This window comes from Triticum urartu, chromosome 2 (genome assembly GCF_003073215.2).
Source record: "Triticum urartu cultivar G1812 chromosome 2, Tu2.1, whole genome shotgun sequence".
Classification (NCBI taxonomy): domain Eukaryota; kingdom Viridiplantae; phylum Streptophyta; class Magnoliopsida; order Poales; family Poaceae; genus Triticum; species Triticum urartu.
In genome coordinates, this window is record NC_053023.1 from 579,854,158 (window position 1) to 579,877,914 (window position 23,757).

Here is a 23,757-nt window from a genome sequence, read left to right on the forward strand (position 1 = left end):
CCATGCCGAGAGCACCAGGGCGGTGGAAGATGGCGAGGCCTAGGAAGGGAATGACACGGAGGCAGGGAAGACTCGGCCGTTGTTTTTGTTTCCCACGCGGAGGGGAGTACGACTGTACGAGGGTTTACTGGTTCGTCTGCTGTCGCCGGAGAATAATAACAGGTGTGGGTGAGTAGAGGGATGGCTAGGCCAGCGATGGGAGTACGGTGGGGCGGTGAGGCCTGCGCGGCAGCACAGCCGGCCACGGGGGGGAGGGAGTAGGCAGTCCCGCCGGCGCTTGTTTGAGCGGCTGGAGCAGGAAGAGCGGAGATTGAAGAAGCACGACGGTCGTTGGATCGACATCCTACACTATACAGGCCATCCGTGGAAAGCCTCAAATCTGTGGAAAACAACATACATCCATTATTTCAAATAATTTACACCCCATTTGCTAATTCTTACGGGTTTTTTTGGAGCCCATATTCTTTATGTTAGCATTACAGCCCATATTGTGGCCACGGTTAAAAAATTATACGAAATTTTGCATATGTCGGTGCGGTCTGAACTGTTTTTAATCCTAAAATTTCGAGTCACATTCAGACTGATTTTAAAAATAAATGTATATCAATATAAAATCCAATAAATTGTCCATGCATAAAAATCAATGCAATTTAAAATCTCAAAATAAAAAAAAGATATTTGAAAATAATTGCCGGTTTGATGTGTTTTAAAAATGTACAACCCATTTCTCATTACTGATAGGCCATTTTCTCGGCCAGCCCAATGAAGCTCTCCTCGTCTTGAAAGATTTGCAGCCCAACAGGCCAGATAAAGCGACTTACTTGACAAATCACAAAAGAACTCGGCTAGCCATTTTCAGAAAGAAAAAAAACTATTGGGCTGGTCTGTGGTAAACATAAAAGAAAAGGCTGTCTAGACAGGCCAGAGTGTCCCGCACAGCCCAGTTGACACCCTGCTTCCATCTCAAAAACAAATTAGATAAATGCCACTCCAATTATGGCGATTCATAAAAATGCCACTGCAATTTCCAAACTTTGAAAAATGCCACTGTAATTTTTGCAAACTTTGAAAAACGCCACTGCAGTTTGCAAACTTTGAAAAACGCCACTCCAGACTTTGAAAAATGCCACTAGAAATGGCATGAAATGGCATTTTTCAAAGTTTGGAAATTGCAGTGGCATTTCTCGGATACACCAGATTTGGAGTGGCATTTATCAAATTAACCCAAAACAAAAATAACTGGGCAAGCTGCTGGGTCCCTGGTGTCAGCCGCTCATTGTGCAATTCTCTCGTTTATTGACTACGTTCACAATGGCATGGGACCCAGATGTCAGAAATCCACTAGGAGGAGCCATTTTTTTATTGGCTTGAAATAAGGAGGCACTTGCTTGCGTACTGCCATGACCTTGGCGGGTCCCTACTGTCATCCTCTCCACGTACAGTACCAGTTAGTCGTGCTTCAAAACTGATCGGCATGCCATTAAAAAAATAAAGGTCGATAACTAATGCGGCACCTCAGGCCAACGCGGCCAGATCGCATTTTGCACGAGAAATTACACACCATGTTTCGTTGACATGTGGTCCCGTTCCAACATATCAGTGAGACGACGGCGAGTAGTAGGAGAATTTCCGAACGGACGTGTAGGCCGGGGCGCCTCTTCGTGAACCGTGGCAAACTCGCAACCGTCCATCGACTCTTCGCCTTTCCCTCTCGATTTGGAACTGCTGTCGCACGCTCTTCCTCTACCTCCTCCATTTTCCTTCAGCCCTTCACCCTTTTTTTCTGCCATTGTTCGATCGTCTTCTCCATGGAGGGAACAGGCCGGAAACGACCCCGTTATTCTTGCCCCAATCTGAAAGATGACGTGGTGGAGGAACTCATTTATCGGTGCGACGTCATCACCTCGGCTAGCATGGCAGGTTCATTCAAGCCCATTCTCGACTCAACTAATAACATGATTACAAAGAACCCAAGAGTCAAGGAGCGGTTTGATCTCCCCTATCTTCTTCGCCGTGACCCTGATGACTGGCGCCGGCACGACGGAGGCCTCGCCCTATGCCAGTTGATGCCGCTTGATAATGATACGTATGATGTTAAGATGCCATCGCTTAAGGGCAAGGCTTGGGCGGGCGCAAATGGAGATTGGATTGTTTACATTGGGTCCAACTGCGAGTGGGAACTTGTGAAGGTGTACACTCGTCATCGGGTTCCACTTCCAAAAATCTCAGCACATTGCCCAGAGGTTGAGCACACCGGTAATGTACGCACGTTCAAATACGATCGTGGTGACTGTCTTCTACGGAAGATAGCAATTTGTCGAGTTCCCAACCGCTCTTGGAATTACAACAACTATCAAGTTGTTGCTATCGTCGACAAGCTTGTTGCCGTCCTTCGTGGTTCGACTCGATGGATATTGCTCAAAAATCAGTTTCTATACACGGATGAGTACTGTGATGCAATTCAATACGAGGGCCTTGTGTTTGCTGCCACCACTCGTGGCACTGTTTTTGCATGGCATCCTAGTAGTTTCGGTACGTTTGTCTTCCATCGTAATTATAGTTGTTTCATCCACATGCATGCGGGTTAGCAAGTTTCCCTTTACTAATTAACCTTCTTCTTGTCTTTCCAAGGTCCTGTGAACATCCCACCACCTATACTTGAAAAATTTTATAACCAAGGGGGAGATGCCGATGGTGATGATCACGAGCAGTGCCCATATACTCTATGGCGCCTGGCAACTAATTCCGATAGATCACCTCTTCTTGTGTGTATACAACCAACTGATGATGTTACTGCTAAGGAAGCAGGTCTCTCCCATGGTCGCACTCTCCGGACCTATTCCAACACCCGTTGCATGGTATTCGGGATGGATACTAGTGTGCTAGCGCCAACTCCTTCTCCCTGGCAGAGAATCGATAGTCTTGGAGAAAACTCGCTCTTCCTTGGACAAAACTATCCGATGATGGTGAAAGGCGATCCAACTGCTGTTGACACATTTATGAGAAGCAACTGTGTCTATACCTTGGACATTGGGGTGGTTCCCTACCCCGGTACTGATATAGTAGGCCGCTTTAGCCTGGATGATCGGTCCTGCGTTGGTCTCCAGATCGACAACGGATGGCCCGTCCTAGAGAATCACTTGTGGTTCAAAGCAAGTGTTTCCAACGCCACGGAATGGTTGAGTTGAAGTTCATTTCATGGCTTGTTATTTGTTGTGTGGTGAAAACTTTAGTATTTATAATGTATCCTCGTTGTCGATGTGGGTTGATTACCTATTGTATGTAATAAAATGATATGCCTGTGATAAACTTACTAAATTTATGAATGGCTTTCGAGTCGCTTCTCTAAATTTGTACTAGCTTCACATGCTTCGCGCGTCGGGCGGGTGTTTTTACTGTAGCCATATGTTAATGTGTTCGTTGTACGTAACCAGCACCTCAAATCCTCGATACTAGTATACTATATTCTAGTAGGAGTAAGTAGTAGGATTAGTAGGGTGGCATGGGCCAGAATAAGCATGCACATCCAGGAGTACGGCACACGCCACCACCACGACATCCATCTGACACCATATTATTTCTTGGAGTCCATGCTAGAGCAATCTCTTCAACCTCGTCGTTTCTCTAACTTCAGCCATCGCACGGCGGGCGAGGTGGGGGTTTGCTGATAGTCGGTTTCCTTAACTGCGGTCCCACTTGTAAGGCCAACTCCAACGCACGACCCCAAACGCACCTCCGTTTTGCACGAACTCCAACGATAATTTTGACTAGAAAAGCAAGACCAAAGAAAACAAGAACCACAAGAATACATTTTACTACTCCTGTAAGTTGGATTAGTGCCTTCTCGATGCATTCATTGTTGATCTGCGGAGGCTCGATCTTGCGTCTGTGCTAGCTAAAAGTGATAGAACATCTACACAATTGCGCTCTCTCAATATATGGATGTACTCTTCTTCCCAATACAAAAACTTGCATCCATTCTACTCCCTACGTTGCACAATACATGTCTTCTATTTGTCAAAATATATATGTATCTAGACATGTCTTAGTATGTAGGTACATCCATTTTTGGACAAATGGAAGTCAAGTATTTTGGAACGGAGGGAGTACACAATAAAATTTTTAAGTTAGCACAACTAGTCTAATCCAAGAGCAGAACCGAAGATTTGGTCAGGTTCTTCCTCCTTTTGCCGACACGTGGGACATCCAGCATCCAGGTCGTGGCATGAAAGAAAATAGAGTGGTAGTTGAAGCCACGAGATGTGCATCTTGGGTTAAACTGTAAATAGAATCTTACTACTCTTGAGTAACTCCAAAAGCGGCCACCGAAGATCTTTATTGGATTTGTTTTTCATCACCAACACGTCGAGGTGAAAGATGTGTAGGTTCAGTGGGCCCTCTTACGTTTTCACTGACATGTGGGGCCGCATGTGAGCAAACAGACGATGGGCTCCGCACGTCCGTTGGCTGGCTGAGAAGAGAGATAGAGGAGGGCTGAGCACGGACTGTAGGAAATTTGTTCTACGTACCTCGATATAGGCTCAATATAGTGGGGTGGCATGGGCCATAACTAGCATTCACATCTAGCAGTACAGCACACGCCACCCACACGAGTCCCATCCGACACCAATTTTCTTGGAGTCCGTGCTACAGCCATCTCTTCTCCCTCCTGTTTTCTCAGCCATCGCGTGGTGGGCGGGGTGGGGGTTTGCCGATAGTCAGTTTGCTCAACTGCGGTCCCACTTGTAAGTGAAAATGCAACACCGCACGCATTCCCGCTTGAGCGGCGTGCCGGACCAACCATGTGGGGGTGCGACGCGAACACGGCAGGCTTTTCCTTTTGAACTCGTAACTTGTAAATTTTGGTTCTACTCCATGGCGCGAGCGATAGATAGAAAATAACGATTTTGCCTAGAGTAATGAGAAGTTTGGTTCTGGCGCCGTTCATGCATGGAGTACGTACGAAAATTATGAAGTTGATGCGAAAGGCAAGATAATTACTGTAGTATCATATACTACTACATGGATTTGACGGAAATATAAAAATACATACGGATCCATCAACGTTCAACGACATCCTCACGCCCTAGTGCGCCGGGTCACCAACCGACGTGTGAGGAGCAGCGGCGTTGGCGGCGAGCTCAACGTGCTTCTGAATAGTGTCGTCCAAGGTTGCCCTATGCTCAAAGAAGGCCAGCGTCCTATCGTCCTCCTCTTGCATGTAGTAGTCCTTGTGGATGATTTGCGCGTAGACGTGGGTGATTATGTCGATGGTGTCTTGCTGCGCCAGGCGCTGCGCGGCGAGCGCGACCTCGAGGTGGACATTCTCCGGCGTGATGACGGGCAGTCGTAGGGCCACCAGTGCGTCGAAGAGGTTGTTACCATAGTGGTCGTTGAGGGTGGCGGGCATCGCAGAGCCTGGGCGCGTCGGCTGGAGGCTTACGTCAAAGTCGTCCGCAAGCTTCTTGACGACGATGAACTTGTCAAGGAAACCGACGAGGACCTCGTCAAACAAGGAGACGAAGCTGTCGTCCAAGCGGCCCCTCGCCCTGGCGGCCTCAAGCAATACTACCTGGAGACGTTCCTTGTTGCCGGGCCGCAGGCCGGTGTCGTGGACCATCTGGCACAGCCGGCTGATGCTCGCGCTCATCGCCTCCATGGGTCTAGCATAGCTTCTAGTCAACTGATCTTGCAATTCGAGTGATCACTTAGCCCTTGGTTAGCGTGCGTAGGTGCGTAGGATTTCGTACTACTCCTCAGCCCTCTACTGCACCTGCCTTTGGCTGTATGATAGGTGGGCCAGTCACCCCCTGGGGCCACGTGTCATTCACCCAAAGGCAGTTGCCAGAAGTCAATGAAGCTGTGTCCCCCTCCGTGCCGGTGCAGTATAGTCATCTCACCGGACCTCTAGTTGGGGCCAAACGAGAGAAGTTTGATGTTTACTGGTTTATTGGTCCCCTTTGCATTTTGCGCCAAGTTTTGACCTTTGATTTAACTAATAAAATGTTAATGCATGTAAACAAAAATGTTGTGTAAGTCGCCTTATGAAAACCAAATAATCCCAAAATACTTAGGCATGGTGCATTAGCTCCCTCCTTGTTTCTTATTTCGTGACATATCAACCAATGAGAGATGTGGGTCGTGCATGCTTTCAATGACTTGAGACTACCAAACATGACATGCAGTGTTTATTTCATTGCATGTAATCCTATTAGTACTCTAGTTAGGGAGTAGCAAAAAAACATTAAGTTCTCTCGCCGATAGGAATAAAACACCATGTATTTATTTACAGAGGGAGTAGTACATTTTTGGTGACATGCATTACTAGATATTGCTAGTCAAATACTAAAATCCAGATGGACGTGGTAGTACTCCTAAATCCAGACGGTGGTGCTACTAGTAGTAGTAGTAGTAGTACCAATGTAGGAGTAGTAGTAGGAGTACTAGCATTGTACTATCCGTTGGTCAAATTATTACGTGCTGCTCCTCACAGTGAAGTGACAAGACCCTGCGCTGGAGATGACACCTGAGTATAGGCGCCGTGTTCGGCATACCATAGTCAGCCTCACCGTCTGCTGTCACTATCATCATGGCTGTCACTACAGGAATCAGCTACTTTGCCATCTACCACGGCAGACGGCAAAGGCATGGATAGCTGACGGCAAAGGTCTTTGCCGTCCGCCGCGGACGGCAAAAGGTGACGGCAAAGTAAGGTTCGGCAAAGAGGTACTTTGCCGTCTGCTTCGGGCGGCTGACGGCAAAGGAGCCTTTGCCATCAGCAGCGGACGGCAAAGAGTGCAGACGGCAATAAATGCGCTGTTACTCCGTTAGGTGGTTAACGGCAGGCCTTTCCCGTCCGCCGCTGACGGCAAACTTCGGAAGGCCTTTGCCATCCGCCGAGTGATGTCAGCCGACGTCACTACACGGCAGGCCTTGCCATCCGCCACTGTAGGCAAAGTTTTTAATCTTTGCCGTCCGCCGCCGACGGCAAAGCCTTTGCCGTCAGCAACTATAGGCAAACTGACCAAATTGGTCAGCCTCCCAGGAAGCACAGTTGCCTGCCACGTGGCCTCTTTGCCGTCCGCTGCTGATGGCAAAGAGCCCTTTGCCGCCGGTGGCAGACGGCAAAGAGCCTGCATATTGTCTCTTTTTTTCTGTTTTTTCTTAATCCAACAATTTTCACAGCAAATATATATGACATATATAGATATATTTAACAGCAAACATATCACATATCCACCACATAATTCCATATACATATGACATAGCAAAGTTTCATCAACATAGCAAGTTCCATCAAGTTCCATCCATATACATTGTTCCATATACATATTACATAGCAAAGTTTCATCAACATAGCAAGTTCTATCATAGCAAGCTAGATACAATCAAAGTTTTAGCAAAGAAAAAGCAAGCACTCCATCATAGCAAGCTAGCTTCCATGAAGTGAGTGAAATCTGCAAAATGGTAAATAAGAAAGTTAGAAATAGGTGAATAGAACAAGAAGAAGACTAGAACAAGAAGTATATGTCATTTATGACCTAACTTAGGTGGAATGGATCATTTATGAGCTAACTTAGGTGGAATGGGTCATTTATGAGCTAACTAAGTTGAAATGGGTTGTTTATGAGCTAACTTAGTTGAAATGGATCATTTATGAGCTAACTTAGTTGAAATGGGACGTTTATGAGCTAACTAAGGTGGAGGGCATCGTTTTTGAGCTAACTAAGGTGAAATGGATCGTTTTTGAGCTAACTAAGGTGAAATGGATCATTTTTGAGCTAACTAAGGTGAAATGGATCGTTTTTGAGCTAACTTAGTTGAAATGGGTCGTTTATGAGCTAACAAAGGTGAAATGCCACGTTTTTGAGCTAACTAAGGTGAAATGGATCATTTTTGACCTAACTTAGGTGAAATGGATCATTTAAGAGCTAATTTAGGTGAAATGGATCGTTTTTAGCTAACTTAGGTGAAATGGATCGTTTAGGAGCTACTCTAGGTAAATTGGGTCATTTTAGAGCTAACTTGGATAAACTGGATCATTTATAAGCTAACCTAGGTAAGATGGGTCATTTTGGAGCTAACCTAGGTGAAATGGGTCATTTTGGAGCTAACCTAGGTGAAATGGGTCATTTTAAAGCTAATGTAGGTAAAATGGATCATTTAGGAGCTAATCTACGTAAAATGGGTCATTTTAGAGCTAACTTGGATAAATTGGATCACTTATAAGCTAACTAAGGTAAAATGGGTCATTTTAGAGCTAACTTAGGTAAAATGGATCGTTTATGAGCTAACTAAGTTAATTATGCAATTTTTGACATAAGTAAGCTAAGTACATATCGTTTTAGAGCTAACTTAGGTAAAATGGATGGTTTAGGAGCTAATCTACGTAAAATGGGTCATTTTAGAGCTAACTTGGATAAATTGGATCACTTGTAAGCTAACTAAGGTAAAATGAGTCATTTTAGAGCTAACTTAGGTAGAATGGATGGTTTATGAGGTCAGTAAGCTTATTAAGTCATTTTGGAGGAAAAGAAGCTAACTCTAGGTCATTATGGTAAGCATATTGGAGGAAATAAAGCTAAGTCTAGGTCTTTATGCATTTGTTAAGCAAAACACTAGAGAAACTTACCGTGATCACGGAGATGTAGGAGCGGGCTGGCTCACGCCGGTAGCTGGAGAAGGAGCGGGCTGGCTCGCGCTGGTAGCTGGAGAAGGATCGTGCGATGCGTTTCTGGAGTTAAGCTGCACCAAAGATCATTTCCAATGTCTCATTAGCATTATGACACTGAAATGTTAAGACTAGCAAGTAATGTCCATTCAAATTAAACTCACCGTGCTCCTAGGATCAATCACTGGCATCGGCGGAGCGGTCTGACCAGACTTCTCGCACACAGACTGCACATTTCGTTTTCACAAGAGAGTCATACTAGTTAGTAATGAGACTCAAATGTTAAGACTAGCAAGTAATCTGCAGAAGAAACTTACCACAAGGAGGTCATACATGGCCCTTACCTGCATGTCATTCCGTGCCCTCTCCTCCTCCAACATCTTTGTCATCCTCTTCTCCAACTCCCGCTGCTTGTCCGCCGCCTCCCCCAGAAGTTTCTCCGTTCTATCTCTCTCACTCTGTATAGCAGCCTGCAACACCACTCACATGACCATTTGTAATCATTGATGGAAGCGCACAAAATGTAATGGAGAAAGATAGCTGAGTACGTATAACTAACCTTGAAGGCGAGTTGGACTGGCCGTTCACGAGGCCTTATCTCAGGAGCAGAGCTCGACTGGCGCGCCTTGATCTCTGGGAGAGTGCTAGGACAACGGATAAGTCCATCTCCCATGGCTATGGAGCCATGGGACCTCCCGCCACCAGATATCATCAGCAGCTCTGTATCAATGGGACCCTGGCTCGGGTTAAAGTCCTCCCCTTTCCTCGCCTTCCCCTGATCTCTATATTGCACGAGCTTGTCGTGGGCGGAGATGTTGGTGAAGTTCTTTGGATCATCGAGGTCAGACACAGAGAATGCCTTGACTTTCTTGTAAGGGCCAGTGTGGGCCATGGCATACAGGTCGTACACCTCTGGCACCTTATCCGCCTTATTGTAGCGTGCCTGAAAGAGAGAAACAAAGTAAATTAGTAATTAAAGGGCTAAAGCTAGCATGATGAATGAATTACATGAATCATGAAGCAAACCACATACCCAGTTCCGCCCGTACTGAAATAAGTTGGAGCTGCCTTGGTGGTGTGGCACACCTTCCATTTGGGCACGTTTGTCCTTGGCATCTTTGTGGGTGGCCAGCCATTCTTTTGAGCACCACGCATTGACCAACACCTCCCAACAATCCATCCGATCCGCACACCATCTCGGAGGGGCCTAAGTTAGCAAATAGAAACTTGAGCCCTACGGCTATGAATTACTAAATGAAGGAAGTAAGTACAAGGCCTTAAGAATTACCTTCATGTACTTCTCCTTACTCAAGAACTTATCGCGGCACTCCTGCTTGGGCTTCTTGATACCACGCCCGGCGTAGTAGTCTCGAACAGCCTGCACCCGAACCTCATGCCGTAAGTTCTGAAGTAGGCGCTTGCACTCCTTGTGGATAACATGATCCGCCTCCTCCTCGTATCCCTCCTCACACCTGTAGACTGTCTGCAATCAAATGAGACAATATTGATTAGTACAATTAATAACTAGCTAGTTGAAGATTTTTAATTGTGTAAAGGAGCAATTACCCAGAACTTTCTGATCACGACGTCTGCCCTCGTCTTGCACAAGACACCGTCGATAATCTCACCCGGCGGGGCCGGGGCAGCCAAGTAGTGCTCCCAAGTCAATCCAACCTCTGGAAGCCGACCCTCACCAGGCAACGTGACAAACCCCGGGAAGTTTTGCGAAATCTGAACTCCAAGGACGGAGTTGGGCCGGCAGACACTTTCATGGTGGTCCCAACCCCTGCAGCATGACAAGGCCAACACATCAGTTATTTGAAGAAACGTGAATGCAGAAGGTACAAAAAGATTAAATGCACTTACCTCTCCCCATCAGGGAAAATCAACCACCTCTGCTCGCGGGTCGCCGGCACGGACGGGAGCCGTGTAGCACCACGCTGGTAGACGTTGCCCCCCTCCTCCCCCTCCTCATCAGTCGGCTCCCCGCCATCATCAGCATGGCCACTCGGCTCCCCGCCATCATCAGCGTGGCAACTCGGCTCCTCAGGCTGACCCGACCAGGTACCCCATCCAGACGTGTGCTCCACCGGGGTCTCGTGGGCCCAAGTCTCATGGGTCGAAGGCCCGTCGACCCGAGGCTCGTGGGCCGAAGACCCGTGGACCGGAGGCTCGTGGACCGGAGTCCGTGTAGCCTCCTCCTCAGACGAGTCCACCCTAGAAGTCACGTGCTCGGGTGAAACAGCTGGGGGCGGCAGCGAGGAAGGCGCCGTAAGAGTCACCCTACCTCCTCTCCCGCGACCACGTGCTCCACCTCCTCTCTTCTTCTTACCTCATCCCCTGCTGGGCACCGCGGTCGACGAAGAAGGGCCCGGCGGTGTCACCATACTGTCCAGCAACGCTCAGCGGAGAGGTGCGTGTGGAATGGAAGACCTCGCACCACGCGCCGACGAAGAAGGGGCCTCGGAGCGCTCCCGACCAGCGCCCACCATCTTTGAACACCTGCCATGACAAAGAATAAACGAAATTAGTACAACATAAAAAAAAGTACCGACATGAATAATAATATGTATATCACTTAAGTGTATCATCATCAAGTACAACATAAAAAAATTGAATACCTAACACTACTAATAATCTCGATCAGTATCATCAATAAATGCATAATCATCATCATCACTATAATCAATGATGGGCTCATAGGGTTCATTGGCATCAACATGTGCAAGGCCACCTTGACGTAATCGGTCAAGCATTGACAGGTCATCCGCAGCAGTAACCTCTTCTTGTTCCGGCTCTTCTTGTTCCTCCTCTGGGGTGATGTCGGATTCATTGTCGCTGTCTACTTCAATGTTTTGGGGTGAAGTATAGCGGTTCTTGAAACGCTTTTTGGAAAGACGTGTCTCTTGGAAGAATTCTCCTTCATATGTGTCTGGGTTAATGTGAGGTTCATAATCCTATTCCTTTGGGGGAGAAAGTCTAGCACGTGGCGGCACTTCATAAACGACATCCCAACCTTTCAGATTTGGATTAGTTTGGCAGGCCCACGGTAGATAGAATACTTGGGTCGCCTGTTGAGCCGTAATATAGACATCAGGAACATCTAAATGGGTGCTTTGGTTGATTTCAACTAGCCCTATATGTTCATGAGTCCTTCTAGTCTCCTTCGGCTGAAACCAATTACATTTGAAGACTACGACATTCAGTGGGTTTTCACCATAGAACAGAAGTTCATAAATTGCTTCAACTCTCCCATAATACTCGGTACCTCCTTCGCCGATAGAAGATACACAACAATTTGTAGACTTTCGGTCGGCCATAGATAGCTCTTTGCCATAGGTACGAAAGCGATACCCGTTGATGTCGTACTTGTCAAATGAACGGACCTTATAGTCAAAACCATTAGCGACTTGTCTCAATTCGGCGTCCATAGGCTCTGAATTACCCTACAAGTTTAATATGAAAGGATTGTTGCATTATGCACAAATTAGCGAATGAAATGAAATTGTCTAATATAAATTACCGTTTGTTTGAACCAAGAGATGAAACCGGGATAGCCGCCTCCTTGCTTTGCGAGAAGCTCATACTCTTCGACGGAATCCTTTTGGATCTCCGCTCCATACGAGAATATGGCGACGTATCGACTGTATGACATATCCAGGAATAAGAGCAGTTCAAAGGAAATAGAAGTTGCGAAACAATGTACCGAGAACTTACTCGATGTACGGCCGCACTTCTATCAGGTTGTTGAAGATATACAACGAAATGGTCTGCCATTGTTCGTTATCCAAAGATACTGGATGTGAAACACTAGCTGGTGCGAGATTCCCTTTGAATAGGCTGAGGTTGGATCCACCCTTTTTAGGCTCGTCAGCATTGTACCGAGGCTTCGGATTATGCAAATGACGATTTTTGGCTTCGTAGTGCGCTGTTACGAAGTTTGCCGCCTCCTCTGTGATGAATGCCTCAGCCATCAATGCTTCTATTCTACGTTTATTTTTACATTTTTCTCGAAGCGTCTTCTGCATCCTCTCAGTTGGGTAGCACCAATGATTTTGCACGCCCCCCCCCAATCTTGCCTCGGTCGGGAGATGCAAAATCAAATGCTGCATTGGATTAAAGAAGCCCGGTGGAAAGATCTTCTCTAACTTGCAGATCAACTCCGGCGCCAACTCTTCCATTTCTTCTAGCACGCCAGGCGATAGTTCTTCGCACAAAGAACACGGAAGAAATAGCTGAGTTCTGCCAGTACTAGCCATTCATCCTCAGGGATGAAGCCACGCAACATCACCAGCATTACCCGCTCAATCCATATGTGCCAATCATGACTCTTGAGACCAAATATCTTCAGTTTATCAAGATTCGCTCCCCTCTTTAGATTCGCTGCATACCCATCGGGGAACATCAACTGCTGTTGCACCCACAAGAGAATTTCCCTCATAGCTGGCCTTCCAAGATTGAACCATGCCTTTGGCTTCGTCCAGTTCTGCTTTCCTTTCGGTTCTTTCATGTTCTGTAACGGCCTATCACATAGCGCCTCCAGATTGACTCTAGCCTTAGTATTATCCTTTGACTTCCCATCTATGCTGAACAATGTACCAAAAAGTGCCTCGGCGATATTCTTCTCAGTGTGCATCACGTCGATGTTGTGTGGGCAAAGGAGGTCTTTGAGGTAAGGCAGATCCCATAAGCATGTTTTGTGAGTCCATGCGTGCTTAGTATTATACCCCTTGAAGTACCCTGAATGTTGTGGATCCGGCTCGAGAGTGTTTAACTGATCCAGGGTCTGTTGGCCTGTCAATGCAGGTGGTGCAGAGTTTTTGACAACTCTACCCCTGATGAAGTTCTTCTTGTCTTTCCTGAACTTATGGCGAGGATCCAGGAACTGTCTATGCATGTCGAAGCAAGAAAACTTGCGACCGGCCTGAAGCCAACGAAACTCAAGAGCTCCCTTGCATGTGGGTCACGGGAACCTTCCATGCACACACCAGCCAACGAATAGCGCATACGCCGACAAGTCATGCGTCGAGTACATGTACCAGACACGCATTATGAAGTTCTGTTTGCTAAAGGCGTCGTATGTCTTGAACCCATTATCCCAGGCTTCTTGCAATTCGTCCTTAAGCGGCTGCATGTACACATTCATATTTTTCCCTGGATAGTTGGGTCCTGGAATTATCAACGTCAGGAAAATGTTCTTTCTTTGCATAATCTGTCCGGGGGGGAGATTGAGTGGAAAGACAAATACGGGCCAACAACTGTATTGGGCTGCCGTCATACCAAACACACTGAACCCATCCGTGCTGATGCCGACTCAAGGATGCCTCGGATCTGCCGCTTTATCAGCATGTAATTCATCAAACTTTTTCCACGCAACACCATCCGATGTGTGTACCATCATCAGATTCCCATCTGCATCTAGTTCGGTTCTTTTGCTTGTTTTGTGCCATGTCATCTGTGTGGCCGTCTCTTCGACCATGAAAAGACGTTGAAGTCTTGGTACGATTGGCATATACCGAAGAACACTAATGGGGATTTTGGTCTGTGTCTTCTCACCCATACCGTTGTCTACCACAATATACCTGGAAGACTTGCAAATGGGACAATAGTTCAAGTCCGCATAGTCAAGCCTAAATAAGGCACATCCTTTCTCACAGACATGTATCTTCTCATAGGGCATCTTCAGTGCACGGAGGATTTTGTCCGACTGGTACAGGTTTGCAGGCATTACATGGCCTTTGGGTAGAAAGCGTCCAAATACTGTCATAATTGCGTCATAGCATTCTCTTCCCAAGTTGAACTGAGCCTTCAGAGCCATTACTTGTGAGATGGCATCCAACTGACAAGGCTCAGTGTGCTCGTGGAGCGGACGTTTTGAAGACTCCAACATTTCATTGAAGGCCTTTGCAGATTCCTCCATCTCCTCGTCCGAATCCCGAGCATCATCATAGTCTTGCACCATGTTTTCCATCCCGGTACCATGCTCGCCGGTGCGACGACGATCCACCTCAGCTCGGTCACGTTGGGCAGACTCACCATGAAATGTCCACACCGTATAATCGGGCGTAAAACCACTCTTCTGCAGGTGTTTTCCCATTTTAGCCTCTGTCTTCTTTTCCCAATTGCCACACCGGAAACAGGGGCACCAGGTTTTCTTTTGGCCATTTGCAAATGCGGCTTGCACAAACCCCTTGGTTTTTGTGAACCATTCAGTGCTCCATTTGTTCTGACCAGTGTGACCGGTATACATCCACGCACGGTCACTCATCTTGACTTTCAAAGCTACTGGACACACAACAATTATATATGTAATTCACCATGTATATATTCATCAGTTGATCTACTTTGTCAATTTTATTACGTCCATGCAACCTACACTCTAATAGGTAATGATACGTCCTAATCCCACCCGTGTATGTATAGATTGGGTTCATTTTCCCATGCTATGCTCCGGATCCGACGCAAAATTTCGGCAGCACCTCCCCGTTGTTCTCCTGATGCGCGTCTCTGCAATAAACAGAGAGGATGTGTACCCGGAGAACAACAGGGGAGGCACTGACGAAATTTATGCGTCGGATCCGGAGCAAAGCATATGGGAAAACGAACCCAATCTACACATACTCGGGCTGTCCATGGATAGCGTTGGACAATTCGAAAGAATCAAGGTTATAAATATGCAAATGCATGCATATTTATAACTATGACGCTTTCGAACGGGAGACACATATTGGTTACGCATACTGATGATTCAAGACACATATATAGCTAGCTATCAAGTTTCATCGGAATAGAGCAAATAATTAATGGGGGAGGAGGACATGTCATTTGTGCTCACCCACGAATGAAGGGGCAGAGCTCGTCAGACGCACGGCGAGGTCGTCGAACACCAAACCTCGCAGCGATGAAACAACTGCACATTTAAAACTACCCGGTCAACACAATTATATATGATGTTTTTCATAACAAAATCGAAGAATATATGACCTAACTAATAATTCATAAATATATGACCCCATCGGCCTCTGGAAGGCCAAAGAACACCTTTTCGGGAGGTGTCGGGGGTCGGGGTGCCGTGTCGGTGTCGGGGTGCCATGTCGGGGTCGGGGTGCTGTTTTGGCGTCGGGGGGTCGGGGTGTCGTGTCGGGGTCAGGTGTCGGGGGTCGGGGTCGGGCGGGGGGTCGGGGGGGTGGGGTTGGGGGCGTGGGGGCGGGGGTGGGGGGGTCAGGGGGGTCGGGGTGTCGGGGTCGGTCAGTTATCTGTGTCGGGGTCGGGTCGCTAGTTCAGGCCGGGGGTCGGGGGTGGCGGTCCGGCGCGGGTGTCGGGTCGTGTCGGGGTCGGGGTCGGGGTGTCGGGCCCGGGTGTCGGGGTGGCGTGTCGCGGTCGGGGTGTCGGGGGTCGGGGGTCAGGGTCGGGCTGTCGTGCCAGGGTGTCGGGGTGGCGTGTTGGGGTCTTCTTCTTCTTCTTCTTCTACTTCTTCTACTTCTTCTTTTTTCATCTTTTTTCTACTTCTTTTCTTTTCTTCCTTTCTTCTTCTTCTACTTCTTCTACTTCTTCTAAGTCTTTTCTAACACTAACACTAACACAATCTAGCACTAACAATTAAATAGCAAAAAATGAAAAAATAGAAAGAAAAAAAGAAGTAGTCCCTCACCGGAGCAATGGGACGGTCGGCGGGGGCGGTGGGGGGGGCGGGCGGGGAGGGCGGGGGGGACGGCGCCTGGCGGTGGGGCGGGGGCGGCGGCGGGGGACGGGGGCGGCGCCGGGCGGCGGGGGCGGCGGTGGGTGCGGGGCGTCGGGGAGGAGAGATGGAGAGAACAGAGAGTAACGGGCAGGGGGATGGGGCCGTTAGTTAGGCCCTTCTTTGCCGTCCGCCTATCTTTGCCGTCCGCCATTATCTCCCTTTGTCGTCCGCTAGCGGACGGCAAAGAGGTGGGGCGTTAAGTTTTTTCTAAACGGGCGGGGGGTGGAGGCCACCTCTCTCTTTCCCGTCAGCCAGCGGACGGCAAATTTTCTTTGCCGTCTGCTGGCTGACGGCAAAGAGCCGGCTGATGGCAAAGGCCTGTTTTACCATCTGCCATTTCTTTGTCGTCCGCTTTTCGGTAACTGATGGCAAAGAGCTTCTTTGCCGTCTGCTAGCCGACGACACAGAGCTGGCAGATGGCAAAGTAGCTGATTTCAGTAGTGGTTATGTGCGGGGCTAGTTAAAGGAAACGGTTCGAATAATCACCGGGGCATGGCATAATGTCGTGTTGCCAAAACAAGTCCGCAAATTAGATTTACAGAAATATTATTCTCTCTATGGTGGTTTATGGAACTTATTTTGCAGGGTCGGACACTATCCTTGTATTCAAATTCTTCTGTGATGTATTCGGAGGAGGAACCGGCCTTGCAATGCCGAAGACAATACTGCACGCCGGACTCATCGTAATTGAAGCCTGGTTCAGGGGCTACTGAGGGAGTCCTGGATTAGGGGGTCTCCGGACAGCCGGACTATATCCTTTGGCCGGACTGTTGACTATGAAGATACAAGATTGAAGACTTCGTCTCGTGTCCGGATGGGACTCTACTTGGCGTGGAAGGCAAGCTAGGTAATACGGATATGGATATCTCCTCTTTTGTAACCGTCCTTGTGTAACCCTAACCCTCTCCGGTGTCTATATAAACTGGAGGGTTTTAGTCCGTAGGACACAACAACTACAACATACAATCAGACCATAGGCTAGCTTCTAGGGTTTAGCCTCTCCGAGCTCGTGGTAGATCTACTCTTGTACTACCCATATCATCAATATTAATCAAGCAAGACGTAGGGTTTTACCTCCATCAAGAGGGCCCGAACCTAGGTAAAACATTGTGTCCCCTACCTCCTGTTACCATCTGCCTTAGACGCACAGTTCGGGACCCCCTACCCGAGATCCGCCGGTTTTGACACCGACAGTGTGCCTTGACACACACACGTCACAAATCCCAAAGTAGACATACTAACAAGTTCACATGCAAGTACAACAGAACAGGTAAACATTTGTATCAAACTCAGGTTCACAGGACACGTTCATATTCATAGCCAACATTCACAATCAACAACTCTAAAGATTCATATATACACAAGTTCAGCATGTCTAGCATCCAAATGATTGATAGATCACACGGCAATATTCATAGATAATTCACAAAAATATTTAGATATACACATGTTCAGTATGTTTATGCAACCAAATGTTTGAGATAACAGCCAATATCATCCATGGACGAACTTTAATTACCTAGGGTACAAACTGGTAAATGGTGTTCAGTCGGAGGTACTTCTTGCTAAAATTAATGCTTGTACGAGTAAACTTTCGAGTACATAAGAGGCAGCACAGGCTATCTGAACTTTGCTTGTTGGTTTATCCTCAAATAGTGGCCTCATGCCGAGGGAGATTTGAGCAACTTGGCCACTACTTTCATCCAACTAGTTTACTGGCTCATCTTGGTCCTGTAGCTCGCCAAAATTCTACATTGCAGACAAGAAAGGAGGCGATTGAGAAAATGAACCACCAAATTTTTTTGTGCAGTTCAACTGAAATGGAGCATCCCTGGCGTGCAGACTGATTAAGTGCCAGATGAGTATACGCGTCAACCAACTTGTCTGGAATCTTTACACTCCATGCCATACAGTTCGCTACCATATGTGTTGATAACCAAAAGGCACATGCTGGGACGAAAGACTAGACTGCGTTTTTCTGGGCTATGCGCCAAGCAATATTTTTGGCATTCACTCTCCTAATACTTAGAGCTGGACAACTGTTTGACGCCGGTTGGTACTTGAATGAATATAGGCACTTCTTATTGTCAACATCGATGCTTGTCTAAGTGAACTTTGGAGTACATAGCAGCAGCATAAGTACCCGTCCATCTGATCTTTTTGTGTAGTTCTACTGAAATCACCCAATGTAATGATTTCCCTGCGAGTTCAGGCTCCAAGTTACTCCTTTATAAATTCGGCAAACAGAAGCACAATACCAAATTACCAATACATATGACAAGCACAATAATCAGGATAAAGACCAGTACCAACCTGTGTGAGGTAGCGTATCAATTACTATTTCCTTTGACTAGAAGCCGAGATAAGCCAAGCGACTGACAGCAAAGGAAGGAAGCAAGCCCGGATTAGCGAATGACAGGAAAGGATGGAAGCAAGCCCAGATTAGCGACTGATAGGAAAGGATGGAAGCAAGCCCAGATTAGCGACTGACAGGAAAGGATGGAAGCTGTCGAGGCAATGAAGCACCCAAAGTTTTTCTGCAGTTCCACCAAAATCGAGCATCCATGCTGGCACATATATTGAGAGTATGAGATTACTGCAACAGTGGCACTAGTTGATGAAACATACACTAACAAATAGAAGCACCCTCATTATCTTAATGGGTAAAGTTAGCAACAAAGTAGTCTTGCTTAAAGAGGGGTATTAATTTATTTAATCAATGCCAATTAGCTTAACACTCAAAGCATTGCCATGTATCATAGGTTGCAAAACTTTAACGTGCAATGATAAAGTAGTTTCTCATGACAGTAGCACGATGCAAATAGAGATGACAGCAAACTAATATGGATGAAGGCGTTAGGTCGGTACCAACCTAAGCAAAAAAGCTTATTCATGTAGTCCCAGAAGAGATGAAAACGCACTCACTGGAATCACTCAATAGTATATATTTTTGTGCACTTCAAATGTATGGTTGAAATCACTCTTGTTTACCAGTGCTGAGATTATATCGAAAGATTATCAAGAACTTCTAGCAGAGTTAAAGCACTTGCTGGGATACAGTTCATTGTATTGTCTTCTGTAGTTCCACTAAAATGTAAGATTGGCATAACATGATCCCTATTTGCACAAGTAGGAACAAGGAGAAACCTTAATTAGCTTAGTGAGAAAGGATAGAAAGACATTAGCATATTACTCTAACAGTAGCATCAAATTCATCATGGATAATACGCAGAACTGGAAGGGCTCCCTGGAGGATCGTGTCACATGTAAGGTAGACGTTGCTGGAGCCCTTGAATGGCCTTGACTGAGGCCTTGGCTTCAGCAAAGTTCTCGGGAATGACCTGAAAATCAACGGAGATTATTTTTGGAATATATAAAAAATACTGGAAGAAAGATCCACGTCAGGGGGCCCACACCCTGTCCACGAGGGTCGGGGGCGCGCCCTACCCCTTGGGCGCGTCCCCTGCCTCGTGGGCCCCCTGACGCTCCACCGACTTCAACTCCAACTCCATATATTCGTGTTCGGGGAGAAAAAATCAGAGAGAAGGATTCATCATGTTTTACGATACGGAGCCGCCGCCAAGCCCTAAACTCTCTCGGGAGGGCTGATCTGGAGTCCGTTCGGGGCTCCAAAGAGGGGAATCTGTCACCATCGTCATCATCAACCTTCCTCCACCATCAATTTCATGATGCTCACTGCCGTGCGTGAGTAATTCCATCGTAGGTTTGCTGGACGGTGATGGTTTGGATGAGATTTATCATGTAATCGAGTTAGTTTCGTTAGGGCTTGATCCCTAGTATCCACTATGTTTTGAGATCGATGTTGCTGTGACTTTGCTATGCTCAATGCTTGTCACTAGGGCCCGAGTGGCATGATTTTAGATCTGAACCTATTATGTTTTCATGAATATATGTGAGTTCTTGATCCTATCTTGCAAGTATATAGTCACCTACTATGTGTTATGATCCGGCAACCCCGAAGTGACAATAATTAGGACCACTCCCGGTGATGACCGTAGTTTGAGGAGTTCATGTATTCACTATGTGTTAATGCTTTGGTCCGGTACTCTATTAAAAGGAGGCCTTAATATCCCTTAGTTTCCAATAGGACCCCGCTGCCACGGGAGGGTAGGAAAAAATATTTCATGCAAGTTCTTTTCCATAAGCACGTATGACTATATTCAGAATACATGCCTACATTACATTGATGAACTGCAGCTAGTTCTGTGTCACCCTATGTTATGACTGTTACATGATCGATCGCATCCGGCATAATTCTCCATCACTGATCCATTGCCTACGAGCTTTTCATATATTGTTCTTTGCTTATTAACTTTTCCATTGCTACTGTTACAATCACTATAAAACCCCAAAATATTACTTTTGCTACCGTTACCACTACTATCATATTACTTTGCTACTAAACACTTTGCTGCAGATATTAAGTTTCCAGGTGTGGTTGAATTGACAACTCAGCTGCTAATACTTGAGAATATTCTTTGGCTCCCCTTGTGTCGAATCAATAAATTTGGATTGAATACTCTACCCACGAAAACTGTTGTGACCCCCTATACTTGTGGGTTATCAAGACTATTTTCTGGCGCCGTTGCCGGGGAGCATAACTCTATTCTTTAAGTCACTTGGGATTTATATCTGCTTATCACTATGAAGAACTTGAAAGATCAAAGAACCAAGACCTATCTCTCAACTACGAGGGGAGGTAAGGAACTGCCATCTAACTCTGCACTTGATTCACCTTCTGTTATGAGTAAACTTGCGACACCTACACCTGCTATTCATTCTGATATGTCGCATGTTATTGATGATGCCACTTCTGCTATGCATGATACTTATGATGAAACTACTTCTATACTTGATACTACTATGCCACTTGGTGAATTTCTTGATGAACAACTTGCTAGGGCTAGAGAGAATGAAATTATTGAAACTGATAATATTGGTGAAAGTGATGATGAAGATTCTCCCCCTAGATATGAATTTCCTGTTATTCCTGAGGTTTATGTTATGGATGAAGAAACTACTAGAGACTTTCTTGCTTGCAATGATAGAAGTGATCTTAAGAAATTATTAGCTAAGCTGAAAGAAAAATCTCTGAATGCTAGAATGAAATATAATCCTGCTTATGCTACTTCACATATCTTTATTACTGATAAAGATTATGATTTCTCTGTCAATCCTGAGATAATTACTTTGGTTGAATCTGATCCTTTCTATGGCTATGAATCTGAAACTGTTGTGGCACATCTTACTAAATTAAATGATATAGCTACCCTGTTTACTAATGATGAGAAAACTCGCTACTATTATATCCTTAAATTATTTCCGTTCTCATTAAAGGGTGATGCTAATATATGGTTTAATTCTCTTGATCCTGGTTGTGTGCGTAGTCCCCAGGATATGATTTACTACTTCTTTGCTAAATATTTCCCCGCTCATAAGAAACAAGCTGCTTTAAGGGAAATATATAATTTTTTGCAAACTGAAGAAGAGAGTCTCCCACAAGCTTGGGGAGGCTTCTCCAATTACTTAATGCTTTGCATGATCATCCTCTCAAGAAAAATGAAATACTTGATATCTTTTATAATGGACTAACCGATGCTTCCAGAGATTACCTGGATAGTTGTGCTGGTTGTGTTTTCAGGGAAAGAACTGTTGATCAAGCTGAAATTCTATTGAATAATATGTTGACTAATGAAAATAATTGGACACTTCCTGAACCAACTCCTAAGCCAACTCCGAAGAAAAGGGGTATTCTATTTCTCAGTCCTGAAGATATGCAAGAGGCAAAGAAATCAATGAAAGAAAAAGGTATTAAAGCTGAAGATGTTAAGAATTTACACCTATTGAAGAAATACATGGTCTTAATTTGCCACCTGTTGAAGAAACACACGGTCTTGATAACCCGACACAGGTAGTAAAGGTAAATTCTCTCTATAGATATGATAAAGCTGAAATCCCTCCTGCTAAGTTTGCTAGCCAATGTTTGGATGAATTTGATAACTTTATGGTTAAGCAAGAAGATTTTAATGCTTATTTTGGTAGACAACTGAAACATGATGCTTTGATGATTGAACACTTGAGTGATTATATGGCTAGTATTAAAGGTGAACTTAAACTTATTAGTAAACATGCTTCTATGGTTACCACTCAAGTAGAACAAGTACTTAAAGCTCAGAATGATTTGCTCAATGAATTGAATAGTAAGAATAATGACTTTGCTATTAGAGTTGCAACTAGAGGAGGTAAAGTGACTCAGGAACCTTTGTATCCCGAGGGCCACCCTAAGAGAATTGAGCAGGATTCTCAGAGAAATAACGTTGATGCACCTAGTCCTTCTAAGAGGAAGAAAAAGAAAAATGATAGGACTTTGCATGCTTCTAGTGAACCTATTATTGACACACATGAGAATCCCAATGATATTTCTATTTCTGATGCCGAAACACAATCTGGTAATGAACATGAACCTAGTGATAATGTTAATGATGATGTTCATGTTGATGCTCAACCTAGCAATAATAATGATGTAGAAATTGAACCTGTTGTTGATCTTGATAACCCACAATCAAAGAATCAACGTTATGATAAAGAGAGACTTTGTTGCTAGGAAGCACGGTAAAGAAAGAGAACCATGGGTTCAGAAACCCATGCCTTTTCCTCCTAAACCATCCAAGAAAAAGGATGATGAGGATTTTGAGTGCTTTGCTGAAATGATTAGACCTATCTTTTTGCGTATACGTTTGACTGATATGCTTAAAATGAATCCTTATGCTAAATATATGAAGGAAATTGTTACTAATAAGAGAAAGATACCGGAAGCTGAAATTTCCACCATGCTTGCTAATTATACTTTTAAGGGTGGAATACCAAAGAAACTTGGAGATCCAGGAGTACCAACTATACCATGCTCCATTAAAAGAAACTATGTTAAAACCGCTTTATGTGATCTTGGAGCTGGTGTTAGTGTTATGCCTCTCTCTTTTTATCGTAGACTTGATTTGAATAAGTTGACACCTACTGAAATATCTTTGCAAATGGCCGATAAATCAAATGCTATACCTGTCGGTATTTGTGAGGATGTGCCTGTTGTGGTTGCAAACATTACTATTTTAACGGACTTTGTTATTCTTGATATTCCCGAGGACGACAGTATTTCTATTATTCTTGGAAGACCTTTTTGAATACGCAGGGGCTGTTAGTGATTGCACCAAAGGCAACGTCACTTTTCATGTTAATGGTAATGAGCATACGGTACACTTTCCGAGGAAACAACCTCAAGTCAACAGTATCAATTTGTAACATCCCAAATTTTCAATTTGGAATGTTA